Here is an 18,680-nt window from a genome sequence, read left to right as displayed (position 1 = left end):
GCCAAGGTACTGTGCCACTGCTATGGGCCCCCAGCCCTGCCCGTCATTTGCTCCCGGTGCCTTTTGGTTCCAAGTCCAAGATGGGAAGCCTCAAGAATCAGCAGATTGTGAATCTTCTTAAGGAAAGACAGGCCCTCCTGTCTGTTGGCATGGCCTGTGCCATCAGTATCTTAATGGATGACTTGGCAAATGATGTTGCTCTTGTTGATGTCATAGAAGACAAGCTGAAGGGGAGAGGTGTTGGATCTCCAGCTTGTCAGTCTTTTTCTTAGAAAATCAAAAATGGTGTCAGGCAAAGACTACAGTGTGAGGTGGAACACAAAGCTGGTCATTATGACAGCTTTCAAAAAAAGAGCAAAGGCCAGCTTAATTTGGCCCAGAGTAATGTGAACATCTTCAAGTCCATCATCTCTAATGTTGTGAAGTACAGTCCAAACTGCAAATTGCTTACTATTTCAAATCCAGTAAACATCTTGACCTATATGGCTTGGAAGATAAGTGGCATTCCCAAAAACCAAGTTATTAGAAATGGTTACAGTCTAGATTCATATCAGTTTTCATTACATGATGGGAGAAAGGCTCTGAATTCACCTGCTAAGTGTCATGGATGGGTCCTTGGAGAGCATGGGGGCTGAAGTGTGCCTGTGTGTCAATGTTGCTGGAGTGGTATTAATGTTTTTGGAGTCTCCCTGAAGAGTCTGAATCCAGAATTGGGCACCAACATAAACAAGGAGCAGTGGAGGGAGGTTCACAAACAGGTGGTTGAAAGGGCCTATGAGGTGATTAAGCTGAAAGTTATAGGCCCTGGGCCATAGGACTGTAGCAGATTTGGCAGAGTATAATAAAGAATCTTAGGCTGGTGCTTTCAATTTCCACCATGATTAAGGGTCTCTATGGAATAAAGGATGATGTCTTCCTCAGTGTGCCCTTCATTGTAAAGGTGACTCTGACCTCCAAAGAGGAGGCTACCTGAAGAAGAGCACAGATATGCTTTGGGGACCCAGAAATAACTGCATTTTTAAAGTTTCCTGGTATCTCACCCTCACTGGGGTGCAGCAGGCTTTCTGCTGGAGGTCATACGTGTTTTCCTGTTCATCTGAGCAGTGATGAATGCACTTTTATTGAGAACCCCCCACTGCTATATCTTGTTGGTAAGTAGTATTTGTGTAGTTGTAAACCAGTTAGTGTGAAAGAGCTCCACCATCTGAGATACTACTGCCAATTTTGAACAGCTCCAGTTCCCTTTGAACCTGATGTGTTACAGTATGCTATATAACTTCACAAAGCATGCCTAATCAATTTTTTTACAGTTAGTTACATGCTGGGAACTGGTGTATAAATCCATTATTGCGTGTATTATATATGACTGTTCTAATGGAGCTTATTTGTGTATTATTTATGTATCAGTGTACATTGTAATAGAATGTAAAAAGTAAAATCCTCATATGGATAATGCAACCAGCTTCCCAATTGTCATGAAAACTAAAACACCAAATAAATTTTGAACAGTAAAAGAAAAAGTTAAACTGCTTACTAAATACATACAAAAAGAATCAAAGTATGAAATCATTTGAAAATAATTAAAGTCACAATAAACATAAACCAACCCATAAGCCTCTGTAAATATTTTAAAATATTCCATGAATTAGAAGTTTTCTTCTCTTCCCTTATATGCCACTAGAAACACACACGCACACACACACACACACACACACACACACACACACATACACACACTTTATATATGAGGGAGGTAAATAGACAGAGATGGAGAGAGACAGAAAGAGGCATAGAGTTGAAGAGGCAAATATAGCAACAACCATAAAAATAAAATAATTATGTATCACTATATTTTCAATGAAGCAAGTAAAATATCTCTAGGAATGTGTAAATTCTTGTACTAGTTTTGCTTCCTATTGCTGTGGTAAAAAGACACTAAGAAGGGGCTGGAGAAATGGCTCAGCAGTTAAGAGCACTGGCTGCTCTTGCAGAGGATCTGGTTTGGTTCCCAGCACCTACATGGTGGCTAGCAACTGTCTGTAACTCAGTTCCAACACCTTCTTATGACCTCCATAGGCATTGCGTGATGACACAGAGGCACCTGCATACATCCAGGCGATGCACTCATACCCATGAAATAAAATGATAGATAAAATATTTTTTAAAACATCCTGACAAAAGTAATGTGATGGAGAAAGGGTATATTTGGCTTACAACTCCAGGTTACTATACACCATTGTTAGGAAGTCAATGTGGCAGGAATTTGAAGCAGCTAGTCACAGTCCATGCACAGGTGAGAGGAGAAGTAATGATTTAATGCCTGGGTGCTCATGCTCAGCTCACTCTCTCCACTCATCCAGGATCCCTTCCCAAGGAATGCTGCCATCCATGCTGGGGCCTCTTCCTTCAAACAAGATAAACCTCTGCAGATATGCTCATGGGTCAACTTAATATATACCATCCCACACCCAGACTCTGCAGATGATTCTAGGCTGTCACACTGATAGTTAATACTAACCATCACAATTAAGAAGATACCTCTTACTCTCCATTTAGAGTTGACTACTCAAAGCATTTTTTTACACGTCTTTCTACAGGCAAAATAAATTGTTAGTTTTTAAATTGATTTTTCCTTGTATTCTACTTCACTGATAAATTTGGTGCTAAATGGGAAGGTAAGACGTTACTTATGAATATTATTCAATAAGTAAGTGTTTATTCATTGATAGTAAACATCCATTTAAAGTAATTATATTAATTTCTGCCTTTACTGGAATGTAAGCTTCAATTGAGAAAGGTTTTATGTATTTAGCTATCTTCAAAATTTCAGTTATGTCTTCCATACATCACACATATACAAACAATATATATCTACACTAGAAGTTGTGAGAATTAAACTATAATGCTGATATTCATTGATATTTTTCTTATATATGTATTCAAACATTACTTGATAGCCCATTCATAAGTAAAATTTTCAGGTATATATGAAGGTCAAAGCCAATCTAAAATGATGTGCCATGCTTCATCTATTGGACAATAATTAGTGATTTTTGATGAAATCTCATTTGTTAGCTGGTACTGCCTAGTCGAAAGGAAATCTCTATAAACATTTGCATAATTCCCAAATGATAGAAAAAATGAATGGATATCTTTTTTTCTATGTGATCTTCATGTTCTAATGTTTCAGATCGGAAACTGTGTACTAAATGAGACTTTATTCTGAGTACCAGCCTTTGAATAGACAGCACACACTTAACTAGAAAATGATTCCCTTACCACCGCAAACCATTTGCTTTTTGAAATCCAAAGTTATACTTTCCTAGCACAGCTGGTCAGAATTTCACTATCACTTTGTCAATGGCCTTTAATTCATTGCCAATAGGTAGAACATTTTATATTCTTTTCAATTGCACCCTTTTTGTAAGCACTATAGGAGATTAATAAAGTCTTTATTTTTAATAAAATCAGATGATTTTATTGATTTTACAACTCTAACCAAGCAAAATGGAGCTATGGTGAAGGAAAGTATTTCCAGATAACTTCCACGGTCGTGTCAAATTTATTTATATTCCCTTTTATGATCCCTTTTGCTTGTTTAATTTTGTGAATTGAATATTTCAAGATGAAAAAAAAGCTTTTTATGTTTTTAAAATAGACCTTCTGTATTGAAAATCTGTTCTAATAAGTTTTGAAGCTCTATTAGCAAATTTGTCACCCTTAGAAACTTCTTCCCTTTGTGAACTCTGAAGTGAGTTATGGAGTTCTAAGCATCTTTATTTAGATTTTTCATCTGTTGCATTACAGATACAAAATATATTCATCAGTAGTATATAGTATGTCAAATCTGCAATCTAGTTTAAGCTCAAGTTAACTTGGTACTTTTGATGTGATGCCAAATGAAACTCGAGTTACCAAACCACCAACACATGCAGGATTTCCTAAATGACCCCTTTCTATCCCAACAACGTGGGTCGTCAGTGAACCATATTATATACACTATATATATAGAGAGAAAAACAGTAGGAAACAAGCCTTAATAAGGGAGATATGATTAAAAGGGGGGTTAGTTTAAGGGAGAGGGGAAGGAAGGGTATACAAGGAACCTAGGGATAAAGAGAAAGAAGGAGCTCAAGAGATAGGACCATAGGAAAAGGGTATTAGTAAGGGAGAAAGGGGGGAAATGGGGGCACCTTAAGTGGGAAAACCATGATGGAGGGGTGAGACAATGTGAGAGATAAACAATGCCTAGGTAGTTTTCAAAACCAGAGAAAACCATATTACTCCTACAACCTACTGACAAATTATACATAGCAGATCAAGAAATATATGTCTAGGTAAGGTTTATCTGAGAACAACTGGTCTTTGCCCAAGATTTATCTACATGACACACAATAATTAAAAGTACCAGACGGGTGGAACTAACCTTCTTGGGTGTTTAAAAGACATACTTTGAGGCCTATAATAATTTGCTCATAGTAACATAAAGGACACTTTTGCTCCTTGCCCTCCTAGGTTGACTAGTTCCAGAGGACTATAAGCATCTCTCAAAATGTTCTACAGTCGTGGTGGGTCACCTGTCCCCTTGATCAAGGAGGCTGAGGAGACACCACCAGATGGACTTGAACCAGCGTCCAGTCTATAAAGAGGAGGGTCAACAAAGAGAAATCACTTCCTCCATGCTTCAAGCGAAGCCAGCCATGGTCGAGCAGGACCTTTGACTTACCTTCACATAGGCGGAACTGGCAAAAGAAAGGAGCCAGGGGCTCCTCCCAAGCCCATGTGAGCCCTGGGGAACAGATCCTCAAACGACCTTAAGAATCAAAATAAATCTGCTTTATCTGGAACAACTGTATGTCCTTAAACACTCAAAAGGAAAGTACAACCAAAGATTAAATGGGCAAACATAACTTCATAAGAGTCCCTATGTATATATAGCTAAAGGCTACATAACAAGCAACAATACCAGACAAGTGATACCTTCTTTTGAGTTATTGGCCAGGGTGGCCAAAGGGATTCCCAGATAGTAACCCAGCACAGAACTGTGAAAATGAACAGCAGACCCCAATCTTATCTAAAGGAATACTGATAACTGACTGCTGCTAGATGAGGATCAGTTTACCTTCCTAATACAAAGACCTCTAGATTCACCAGAGGGGCAAGTAGTGGGGAAGGCTGGGGGTACCGACAACACAGCAGACAGTATCAGGGATATCAGAGTATAAGGGCTCTAGTGGGGGGAGGGAGGCTATGGGAGGGTGCTACCTGGGAAGTGGGTATATAAATACATTTTTAAAAAAAGAAAAAAAATTAATTCTTCAAAGCATAAAAATTTGCTCCTTAATAATTAGTAGATGTGAAAAACATTACCATTGAAATCTACCTGATGACTTTATATCCATGCTCAGATGCCAAGGAGCTCAGAAAGTAACCGACTATGACTAGTAATAATCAGATATATAGAGATTAGAAACGCATGTGCATCATAGTGTCAATTGTATTAAAAATTAATTGTTCTGTATGAAACTGTGTTTTAATAATGAAATGGAGATCTTTCTTAAAGCTTAAACCTCATTTAATTTTATGTCTTCTAGGAGTACAATATTGTATGACTGTATTAATTCAACTATATACCTAGAAATTTACAGCCAATTTTGAAAGAGATGCATCTTAGCTCTGGAAATTCTTATTGAATATGTCAATGCTGTTGTAATGAAATGCTTCTTCTAATTATATGGTTATTAAATAAATAATTAAACAATAATTATTAAAAAAGAAATATCAAATAAATTAGGTCCAATTTTTCTTCGAAATGTATTGTGCTGAAAGCAAGAGAAGAAAAACTTGGCAATTTAAGCTGTTAAATGCCTTGTCATATTCTTGGGCACAAACGAAAGAAAATGAAATTTCATCATGCAATTCTCCCAACAAAGATTTAGTCTGCTATACAAAAGTGGGAATAATTCTCTACAAAACTATAGGAGTCTAACATAATATTTTAAACTAGAGAAAAGAGACAATACAAGCAGAGATATGCTTCACATTTGTACTGCTATTTGTCTGTGTTTGACAGACAAAGGTTAGGAGGTTGAGATGTAAAAAAGGAGAGAAAAATGGAAGAGAGGAGAGGGATCTATTGCAGAGGAAAACTCTAGACAGTAGTACTAATAACAGAACCTTTTATCATAGGTGAAGAGTTAGTTTTAAAGAGCTTGATGGCAGAACACAACCAGATTCTTCACCACATTATAGCACATATTATATTAGCCCAGTTTAATATGGTCATTGTTCACCTCTGAGGTATCATGGTCCCAGCAACCTTCTTTCAGATTTCTGATAAGAATAACTTGTCCTTGAAACCTCTTTGGAGCCGGCCTACCGCTCCAAATTTTTTCATGTTTCATACAAACTAGTGCTCAAAGCATATGAACCGTTAAATTTATCAGAGCAAAGTTCTTACTCTAAGTATCAATATCTTTATTAGTTACTTTCCCCATTACTGGGAGCAAATACCTGACAACAAATAATTTAAGAGAGAAATGGATGTGTTTGGTTCACTGCTTAATGGGCCTAGTCCATAAGAGCAGCCAAAGCAAGGTGGTCAGATCGGGGGAGAGTTAAGGAAAAGTGACCTGTTTCAAAGGTGACACAATGCTATCTTCTCTCCAAGAAACAGAAAGTCTTTCAATTGTTTATTTTATTTTATTTTAGTTTTTTAGTACAAATATAGGCTGTTTGTTTAAATGGCCTTTAGAACTGGTACATGTGAACACATTCAGGACAGGTATTTTGCTGAGATGAAGTTTTCCCAGCTACTAAGAAATCTACATTTGCAACTTGAGAAAAACCTACCTATCAGTGAATAGTCTTAGAGATACCTTTAGAAAATGGTTGTTACAACTATAGGAGAGTACAGTGATGATGCATGCAGTCTCCGTGTACCCATGTTATTTTCAATAATTAAAATATCCCGAGAAATTTTGCATATTTCACCTTGCTCAGTGCATAAACTCCCTGAAAAATAAATAAAGGACTCTTGAGAAAAGTTTGTCAAGATGTTAATAATTTATAAGTTCCAGAAAACCCTAACCCAGCCTAAGGAACTTTGGTTCCTGGTAGGGGGAAACACAGTATCTTACAGAATGGGATTCTTGGTGGGCCCAGTGAATAGACACAGACTGAAATGCATTTAGGGACACAAATCAGACACTGTAGGCTGCCATGTATGTATATATATATATATATATATATATGCCAAACAATTTTATATGTAAAATTGGGTGAGAGACAGTGAGAGGAGATGCAAATAGGGGAGAAGATATAAATACCATCAAATAATACAAATTATATTATATGAAAAATCACAAAAATTCTATTAAAAAGTTACAGAATCTTTTTTTATGGGAGCCTAGACTGCCCTTAAATGACATCAGTTTATAATTTGACATAGATCTAAAAAGTATTAATGTCCCAAGTTTTCTATTTTGATAGATGGTGTCAGCTCTTGTTTATCAAGTACATTGTTCTTATAGAAGTCGAGCCAAAATTAATTTGCCAACTACCTCTCAACTTTGTGTGAGTGTCATGATCTAGTGGCCTCTTGCTATGTCTATATACATCTCACTCTCACCTGAATACAGACTAAAATGTTTGTTTCTTGATTTTCATGGTTAAATGTCCCTCCTTGACTTCCACAATGTTAGCATTAATAAACCCAGTTGCTGCTTGAAATCCTACTAGAAGGGAATATCCCTCATTTTTAACTATTTCCTACAGGGGGCTTTCATCAAGATTCTCAGATGTGTCAGGTTCTTTACCTCCTGTGAAGTCTCAATTTGTTTAATGAAGTCTTGTATCATCTGGGGCTTTGTGGCAAATATAATTGGAGAGTGAGGTCCAGGATCTTAGAAAAAAGAGTTGCCTAAGGCTATCACATCCATGATTTTACTCTTCTCAACACTCTAAGAAAGTAATTTCGCAAAGTCTGCCTCATTTCCTATGAGTTATCCTATGTATTGGACTTAAAGATTCGCCTCAACAGACTATTATGTCTGGTTGTAAACAGTTTTCTTGGAATAGTCTATTATAATTAATGGTTGAGTGCCTTGATTTCAATTCTGCTATACCCAGGTGTCGCCCGAGTTCTCTTAGGGTCCCTTGCTCCTGGTGCTGTTATACAAACCATATAACACATTTTATCTAAATTTTCATAGTTTATATCCAAGGTAGGGGAAATAGAGTAACTTACATAGTCAAATACCTGGCACCCCACAAAGATGAACACCCATTGGTGCCCTGTTCCACTCTGTGTCTCAGTGGCCCAGCATTCCAGATTGCCTCTGTGCCCTGCCCAGAGTCTCCATTAGCTTTCATCCATGCCTTCTGGGCCTGCAGTCTCATTCCAGGTCAGTAAAGGCCTCTCCTCACGTCCAGGCAGGTAAGACACTAGAGCCATTTTTTTCATGCCACTGCTGCCAAGATGGCACCAACGCTCCTCCTTCCATCGCTAACTCTCTGCAGCTCCTTCTCCATAGCTAAATCTCTACAGCAGGCCCCGCTCCTCAGAGGAACAAGTGTCCCTTGGGACACACTCCACCCCTTCCTCTGGCTCTTACAATCTTTCTGCCAATCTTCTGCTAAGGTCCCTGATCCTTGCACTGAGGGACAGATGTAGGGCAATCTCTCCTGCATCATGATGAGATAGTGACTTTTTGGGCCCCCCTTTTTATTCATTTTAGAGCCATGACCATTGATCTATCTCAGTGATGTTTCTTCTACTATAAAGACAAATGGAAGGAAGTAGACATATCTAAACAAACATGAATGTAAATACAAATGCCTAGAGGATATCTCAGTAGGTGTACTATAGTCATCAAACAGTATACTTGTGATGCCTTCCCCGCTAGGGCCTGTCGGCTTTCTCAACACAGGGGATTGGCCTGGTCTACAGCATCAGATGTGTTTTCCACTCCTAGGAGCAGGCCTTATCCAAATAGAAATTTGTCAGTTGTACGTATGTTAGTGGAGCCATTATTTCACTTGCAGGCATTGCTTGCCATGTCTATAGTGCGCAGCATGCAGGGTCTATTATTGAGTAGAATCATAGGGGATCCTTTCTTCCCAAACCATCTGCATAGTGCCTTCTGGTGCTATGAACATCATCCATCTAGTGTCATGGAGTTTTTTGGTTTAGTCTCAGCTCCATCTTTTCTTTTCCTCCTGTGCTCACATCATGCAGTGTCTTCAGCAACATGGCCTTACTGACCTTTCTAGTGTACAACCCACATTAGTGGCAATAGCCTTGCTGAATTTGAGGACCTCTTGGATCTCTCTCTGACCAACAGCTCAAAAGGGGGCAATCCACCCCTTATACTGTAGATTTTCTTAATAGTTGTATAGTTTGGGAGCCTCTGTTTTTATCTTACCCAACCATAAAACTCCCACAAATCTTACAGCTACCTGGCCTTTGCTTCTTCAGTTATCTTTCAAATGGGTTTCACATCTGTAAAACACTAGAAGGAAGGTTAACATCATATATCAAATCAATCATAGACAAGGTCTAACGCAGCATGGAAAGGTTTTATCTTTTTATCTTTTCTCCATAGACCTTTGTTAAGTATCATAGCATAGGTGAGAGGCATTATTTTGGTTAGTTCTTTACTATCTTTAGTTATCCCTTGGGAGTCATTCAGCATTCTGAGGATCTTTCATGGAGTCCTTTTTTATTCCTTTATCTTTGATACACTTATTGGTTTAGCTCCAGTTGCCTGACCCTGCACCAGACTAAGGAGGCAGGAGGTTTCTCTTGTCCCCACTGCACCTGTTGGTTCCCTGAGTCTAGCAGGCCATGGGTGTGCCTCCTGACTGTAGCCATATCTGTCATCTCTCCATTGACCATACCTGGCTTCTAGGGGAGGCCTTGGTGGGAAAAACTGCCTCCACCTCTAGTATAGTCTTTATCAGGAGAGAAATGTACTTCATTTCTTCTTTAGGGATTCTTAACCACCCCTGGGACAGTTTTTATCCTTCGAATGCCTTTTGTGAACTGTTTATTCTGGTTTTAAAGCCTTCCAGAAACTCGTTAGTACCAAATTTTATTTTGTATCATTTTTTTTCTTTGGGAATTTGGACTCAACATAAGTCTTGACCCATTTGTCTTCAAGTAAATCAAATGGACCATTTCTTCTGTCTGGTCTTTTTGTTATCTCTTGTAGGGATATTCTACAGACATGTGTTACACATTGGTCAGAGTCACTTAGATCTGCAAAAGCCTCTCTCACTTTACAAAGATCCTGTCCTATTAAAGGGCTTAGCAAAGCCTTTAAAGCTCCATTCCATTCTTGAGGTCTCACTTTAATTAAGCTTTCCTTTATATCTCTGGTATATGCAGTCTTATCTGGCCCAGTGAACTGGGTATAACATATTGCTTTTCTCATACCTAGGTCTCTTAGTAATGCCTACCCCTCCTTTATAGTCCTCTAGCCTCTGTTAATTATGGTAGCTTCCTTTGGTGATGACCATGTATCTTTAATGCATTCAACCAGCCACTGCATTATGGACTGCTCCTCCTGCATTGGCCTAGGATGAACAACCTATATCACAAGGATGTATGGGTGGTTATATAACTCAGCTGTGAAGCTTCTGAAGGACCTAGGCTGATGTTATTTGCTCCCATGTCCCATACCCTCACAAGCCATGTGGTGAGAGGTTCTTTGCTTGCTTGTACGTTTTTCCTCATTTTAACAGTTCCACTGTGGAGTAGTTCCTAGCTACAGTACTGCTAGCTTCCTTTCCTTTCTGTAGCAAAGGTTGAATCTGAGGAGCAACCTTAGCCACTTTCATTTTTAGGCTGTTTCCTTTCTCATTATTATCTGTCTTTTTTCCAGAGTCCTTGAACTTTACACAAGTTAAAATGTCCCACTTTTTTTCTCCCTTGCAACCGAATCTGTCAGTACCTCCCTAGTCTTTTCAGCTTCCCCTGCTTCGGGAAAATCTTTTATTATGCAAAGTGGCTAAGCCCCCTCTCTGGGTTCTCTGCTTGTGTCCAAGGCCTGTAAAAGTTTTTCTAGCCTTTCTATAACCTTTAACAAATTTTCAAATCCCTACAACTGGGCTGTTTCCCCACATTTACAACACAGCTGTGGCCCACACTTCTGTGTGACTGGCTCCTTTTAAGTTAAATATTTTATAATCCACTGTAAGATCCATGTCAGTCCCACCATTATCTCCCTTGCTTTTCCCAAACTCTTGCAGTTTACGTTTCCAGCGTCATCCTGCCAGCTACCCTAATTTGTCACCTGAGTTCTCTTAGGGTCCCTTGCTCCTGGTGCTATTCGGCAAACCACATAACACATCTTTATCTAAAGTTTTCATAGTTTATATCCAAGGTAGCGGAAATAGAGTAACTTACAAAGGCAAACACCCGGCACCCCACAAAGATGAACACACGGTGCCCATTCTACTCTATGGCTCAGTGGCTAGCTGTTCCAGGTTGCCTCTGTGTCCCACCTACAGTCTCAGTTAGCTTTTGTCCATGCCTCATGGCCCTGCACCCTGCGGTCTCACCCCAGGTCAGGAAATGCCCCCTCTCCTATCCACGTGGGTGAGACACCGGGGCCATTTTTCCATGCCACTGCTGCCAATATGGCACCAACGCTCCTCCCTCTGCGGCTAACTCTCCTTAGTAGCCGGACCCCTCCAAGGAACAAGTGCCCCTCCTGACACACCAGGCTTGGATCAGCCCTCTCAATCCTAATATTAAAGATCCTGTCTTTCAGTAGCACCATATTTGCTAAGTCCCCCTACTTCAAACTTAATTCAGTATGTGTGATGTTTCTTTAAAGAGTTGTGATGTCTCTCTCCTGCATTATGTTAACAGGGATCCAGACTGCATGCCTGATGGCAAATTGGAAGGCTACCCTAAAAGCAGACCAGGCGGCACTCAGCTAAGTGGGAGGGAGCAATTTTTCATTGTTGCAAGACAAAAGGAAATTTAAAACTCTGAGGTACTTGGCATTGTCTATCAAATTAAATTCCTTGACTATAAGTTTGTTGTCTTTTTTTTTTTCCATCAAGGCCATGGTTTTGAAAGTAAAGTTCTGTAGAGATTTAGAGATGACCATATTTAGAAGTGGTTTGGGACTAGAGACATGAGTTTTCTGAAATACTGTCTTTTCAAATATACTGTGCTTTTTGGAAAATGTGTTGTGATCTTTTTTAATGATTTCAATGTATTCTCTCTTACCTGGCGTCAAAAGTGAAGTCTTCTGGATTGCTCAGGTTTATTCTTCTGTTTTAGTGGGTTTCTTTTGTTTAGCTTCCTTTAATATTTTTCATGTTGCTTTTTTTATATTTTCAGACATCTTGTGTATAGTAATGGAAAATAAAACTAATTTGGTGCTTTACATTAATATAGTAGTTAAAGTGGATTTGAGAGTTGTTGTTGCTATTGCCAAGGCCTATTTGTACAGCTCTGAAATTTTTGTCGGTATATTGCATTTGGAATGGCAAAATAGTTAGCTAGTCAGAGCTGCTTTCCCTGATGCCTCTTCTGTACTTTGAATTTGTACTTTATTGTGTGATAAGTGTCACGAAAAATAGCTGCTGCCCCTTGCACTGTCCTTATCTGTGTTTAATGATTATTTTTACAAAAGTATGTTAGTCTGCTGATACTTGTGAAATTGTGTTATATCTAGGTTGGGTCTAGGTTGTAGAGATCCACTGTGTCTCTAAGACAGGTTTATGTGGCCGTCCTGTTACCTCACCTTTCTCTTGCTATAATGCTTGGACTACTTTGTATATCGTCTCCTCTCCCATGGCTACAGGAGGTCTTTATTTAGTGCTTCTTACTATTTCCCATCCATGATGTGTTTTCTATAGTGTCATATAAATAACAGGAATTTTTAACTCTTTTTCCTGGATATTATACATACCTTTGTTAGTCAAGAGCAAGGACGAAGTAAATGTATCTAGAAGTCTGTACTGATTCATTCTACCCAGCATCAGCAAGAAAACTTATATTTCTAGCTAAGTATATATTTTGATATTATTTTTCATGGGCTTGAGGTAAATAAGCATGTGCAGAAGCTTCTCATTTTGATAACACTTGATATCCTCAAGGCATTTGATTTCACTTATGAGAAAATTAAAACTCTATAGTATGACAGTTAATTTATGTGATGGGAGGTGTGAAATGTTTGTGAAATCTGTCTGCTTCTTAGCAACAAATCCACTCAAGTGTTTGATTCCTTTTGTATAACTTTCTAGCTTGATTCTTCTGCACTCTAGAGGCAAAGTATTGGGCATATCATCACTGGCATTTCTAAGAGCAGCTTTAATCTAAGACCTTATTTGTTGCCAAAAAATTCCCTTCCTCATTTTAATTCACAGTCGCTTGCCTTTGGTGCTTATTGTAAAACATCCCTTCATGTCTTCCTGGCTTTCATTAACTACAAGTATATACTTAAACCATGATTATGTTTTATTCATTTCCTTGAGAAACTGAAGTAAAATATAATTATACTTTGTAATTATATTTCTTCCTTCAGATGATTATTATATACCCCAAGGACTTGTTGATCTGTCCTAGTCCATCTGGAGTTACTGAATGCCTCATCATATATTAAATAATACTAATTTCTTCAAAATAAATTAACATAATATGGCCATATCTGATGCTATGAATCATATGTAGATTATAAGTGATTACTTTTAGTTATAGAGAGTGTTAATAGTAGATAGTGTAATTTAATTATCACTATACCCCAAGGACTTGTTGATCTGTCCTAGTCCATCTGGAGTTACTGAATGCCTCATCATATATTAAATAATACTAATTTCTTCAAAATAAATTAACATAATATGGCCATATCTGATGCTATGAATCATATGTAGATTATAAGTGATTACTTTTAGTTATAGAGAGTGTTAATAGTAGATAGTGTAATTTAATTATCACTAACAAAATACACATCAGTAAAAAGATCACTAAAAATTCTAGCTTAATAAAATATCCTAAACTATCTTAAGTGTTTGCTATCCTGGGTAAACACACATTTGAGAGAAATGACTTTAAGAATGAAGTAAATTGTCAATAAATTATAACTGTCAAAGATATTGTACTAAAGTTCTTATTTCTTAATTATGAAAAAACTATTTTATAATTTTAGTTTTTAATTCCTAATTAATATTTGCAACAATTTGAACTGTTAATACTACTTATTATTTATAAGTAAAGTGTCCTTCTTTACTGACTATGCAATGAACTCCTCTATAAATACCTGGACTATCAGAAGTGACACCTTCTGTTCTCATTCAAAGGCATCATTCTTTAGTTGTCTGGAGCTCACTCATCTCACTCCACTTTGTTCATATGGTACATATTAAACACATTAAAACTATACAAGCATAAGTACTGTAATAAGGGAACAAAATCGCAACTAGTATTTTGAGAACTAGATAACTAATTTAAATATTTATTCACTGAATGTATTTTTTTTTTTTTTGCCTATCATGAAAAGATGCATCATGTTTGATAAAGGGAACACAGTATTTTACTTTGCTTGCAATTGCTGTGACAAAACGCTCTGACCATTACCAGCTTGGGGAGGAAAGGGTTTATTTGGCTTACATCTCCTTGCTCATAGTTCATCAGGGAGCCCAAGGTACGAACTCAGGGCAGGAACCTGGAGGCAGGAGGAACCGCCCCCGGCCCAGGTGTGTCAGGTTAACAACTAAAGCTATCCAGAACACAATAATATAAGTTGGTTCTCTTCTCAAAGATCTGTGTTTGATGAACCTATAATCACGTCCTGTGAGAACAAAGAAAATATAATGGAAAAAGAAATTTATGGCATAAATTAGACAATGCAAAAAGGAATAGAGCAAAGAAATACAAAGTCACATGAAGCCATCCAAATTCTCAATGTAACTCTGATACAAAAATTTAATTCAAACTCTAAAAAGAAAAAGGTAATGTAAACATAGTCATTATCTACCATTAGCTACACATGAAATATTACCAAAAATTGCTATTATCCAGCACATTAGGGAAGAGAATGTTTTAGCTGAGTACTTAAGAAGTGTCAGGAGCTGGGGATATGGCTCAGTGGGTAATGTACTTACCAAAAATCACGAGAGGCCTGATCTGGATACCCCAGAACTCAGAGAAAGCCTACTGCTACAACTTTGCTCTGTAATACTATTGCTCTTATCAAGAAATGATACATGGCGACAGAAGAATTTCCTGAAACTAGGGTGTGAGCTAACTTAGATTATGTGGCATTAAAATCAACAAAAAATAGACCCTGTCTCAAGGTGTAAAGTGAAGACCAGCTGAAGTTGTCTTCTGAACACTATACCATGCTGTGGCATGTACATGCCTACACTCACACACATACACCCCAACACACATACACACACACACACACAAATAATCCCAGAGCCATTGAAATGACATTGGGTACTCCTGTTCAATAATTTGACATGTCAGGTCACTTATTTTCTTCTGATAATGAGATCATCAACCCGATTATAGTCCTAACACAAAACATTCTAATTATTGAAAGCTTCTCTATGACAAAGTAGCTTCATGTATTATGAGAAAATTCAATTAATATTGGTTATTAAATTATAAAATGAATGATGCCAGAAAGTTCCTGAGCCATTAGAAATAAACTAAACAATTTAAACTGAGTGATAACTTCACTGATTTTCTGTTGTGACCTCAGTGCTGTGGTGCATATTTTCATTTGTACAAAAAGTTACATATAAATAGGTGGAAATGGGAGACATGCACCACATGACCAGAATGAGGAATGCAGCCTTGATATATATACAGCCTTGATAACTGCAAAGCTATACACACTGTCCTGAACATTTTAAATATGCAGTTAAATATGCAAATTTTCATGTTTACGATATTTCCTATACACAAGGGGAAACGACATTTTTAGAAGTATACAATCATCAATCATTTAAGTTTAAAACTAAATTGTAAATTTGGCTGTGACTCTTAATATTGGATACCACCCCACTAGACACCCATGCATAAATTTCAAAAACCAATTGTAATTACTATGTCTATGAGGTCAGAAGAGAACATATTTGTGCACTTAGTTTCATTCAAATGAAGTCATTATATGTGTGGCTATTTAGGTCACATAGTGTTCATTCAGCCAAGCACAAACAGTGACTAGATTCTTTGAACTCATCTATATTGAGAGAACCTCTCAGCATCATCACCACATTACCTAATCGCACTGCTTATACTTGTAATGCATAGGTTCTGAACAAATAACTACCTTTTGGAGCTGTTTGAGCTCCATGCTTGAAGATTCTCCTGGGTTCTATCACCTTTAGGAAAGTAAATGTCACTGAAGAAAAGAAAATGATGAGTCACTTATTGATACCCGTAATGATGTAACTGACTCTCAGATCAAAATATCATACCCTAAACCACTGACCCTATTGATGCTAACTAAACCCCTAAGTTTATTTAGTTCTTTTTCCCTAATGGAACAAGATAACACATCATTCAAAATAAGCTTCTGCATTAGCGTATCATGGAAAAATTATAACTCTTATTTGCAATTATCAAAAGTCCTATTCAGTCTCAGGAACCAAATTGGTCAATGCATGAAGTAACATCAAGCTACTTAAAATAGTTTAAATTCCATCATCGGCAAGTTTTGCTGTCTTTTTATTGTTCATCCTAATATAGGAAATGATACTACACAGTTGACAATTTTTAATAAGTCAGAGTCACTTAATCCATGTATTTATTTATTAATTTTCTTTTACTTTCAAAAAGAAATGAGGTGATGAACCCGAGGAACTGGGTTGGTCTGGATGCAAAGGATCAGGAACCAGTGGGGATTCTGGGCCAGAGGTCAGTCCAGGGTCTGGGTTGCCAAGACAAGAAATGGGCCAGTACCCAGGCTAGGAGGAGAGATGGGGTGGGGGAGCTGGGAGGGTGAGTGAGGCTGGGGGAATAAAGGCACAGTGGGTTCTGCTGAATATACCCAGAAAATATGTTGACCCCAGGAAGCTGGTGGCTGTGCCACCTAGGGATGCAAAGGAAGGTGCCTAATGCAGAAACTATTAATAAAAGATGTAGGACAAATCATAAGGGAAAGAAGGAAATATTTCAGATTTTGATGAATAATATTTAAGCACAAACTATCTCTGAGTTGCACAGCAGTCAGAAAACAAGAAATTTATTTAAACTTAATTTGAAGATCCTTTTAGCAAAAATTTTGTAAATCTCATCTACGTATTAACAAATCATAGTTAATTCACTTGGAATTCAATGACATATAGGATGGTGCTCAGTACCAGGAGAGAGGGATTTGCCTATTATGATCCCTGTTTGTAGAAGTAAAGCTCAGAAAAGTCTGAAGGGCAAGGTAGTTATGGCATGGACTTTATAGTATGACTATCATGTTGGGAATTCAACTCTGCCCATATTACGTGCATAGCCTGAGGAGGTTATGAAAATCTCTGTGTGTGACTGCATTAAGTATAACTCTACCACTTGTAAGCATAAAAAGCCACATTCAATCACACACACACACAAAAATCAGTGAATAATAGAGTGATAAATAGCAAGCTACTAAAAGAATTAAAACTCTATCATCTGGTTCTGTTTCCTTACTTAAGGTGATCCTGGGAAAGCCTACCTCATGGTGGTGGTTTCCCATAATTTGAGTGTATAAATTAATGGAATCATGGACACTTTCAAGTCTAAGTTAAGAGAACAGATGACTGTAGTTCCCTAATGGTGCAGATTGGTGAGGATAAGAGCCTTTCAGCTCTTAATCTCTAGCAATGAAAATCTGTGGTTCATATTTCCACAAAGTAAGAAAATTACTCAGGTTCTGAGGAATATGTTTAGAAAAGCAGTGCCTGAAAAGCAATTGTGAAAGGGTGACATGAAATGATAATGGGATTTTATTTTTTCTTTCAAAATAGGAATATAGACAATTTCAGACACATAAATCTGTATTACATATGCAAATAAGCAATTATACTTGTGGCTCAGTGAACTAAATATTTGCTTGAAGTCTTTGTTTTAGAGGCAATCAATGCTATCATATATCCATGCAACATCGTATTCTTTGGTTTTTGATTTTAGAATTGCTAAACATAACCCCCAAATGATTACTCTATGTGCTTCTTATGGAGGTGAGAGGTATTTCATTAACATGAATATTACAGCAATATTACTGTCATAAAGGAAAAATCCAATCCCACCCAAGTAACAATATAGGGATAGCAAACCTTCATAAATTTATATGTAGTTAATTTTTAAAAGTATAAACTTGCATGCTGTTTTGCTCCTTTTATTGTGGCCTTTTGGGTATCTTGCCATGAATAGACCAGGAGGTACACAGTTCAATATCTATCAATGTGCATGTGCTCAAAGCCAATTACCTCTCATCCTTTTGAATGGTATCATTAGAAATTTTTAGAAGAAAATTATTTGCTTTCTAAACGATTCAAATTTCCCTCCCCAATCTTTAGATATTAACAGACATAAATATTTATTGCATTTCCTGAATTAACACAAGTTTCAAAATAAGTCTCATTAATACTCTCGCCATTTTCAGAAAATTTGTATTTGAGAACATGCAATTTATTTCAAGTATATGTCATATACATTACAAGAAAAAGCAATGTTT

General features: G+C 37.4%; 1 pseudogene; it reads left to right on the top strand.

The window, feature by feature from the left end:
* Nucleotides 1-80: 80 nt before the first annotated feature.
* LOC103731732 lies at nucleotides 81-1,107 on the top strand (annotated as a pseudogene).
* The last annotated feature ends 17,573 nt before the right edge of the window (nucleotides 1,108-18,680 follow it).

The sequence above is a fragment of the Nannospalax galili genome, unplaced genomic scaffold (assembly GCF_000622305.1).
Source record: "Nannospalax galili isolate Female #2095 unplaced genomic scaffold, S.galili_v1.0 scaffold33, whole genome shotgun sequence".
Taxonomy (NCBI): Eukaryota; Metazoa; Chordata; class Mammalia; order Rodentia; family Spalacidae; genus Nannospalax; species Nannospalax galili.
This window is presented reverse-complemented; position numbering and strand designations above follow the sequence as displayed.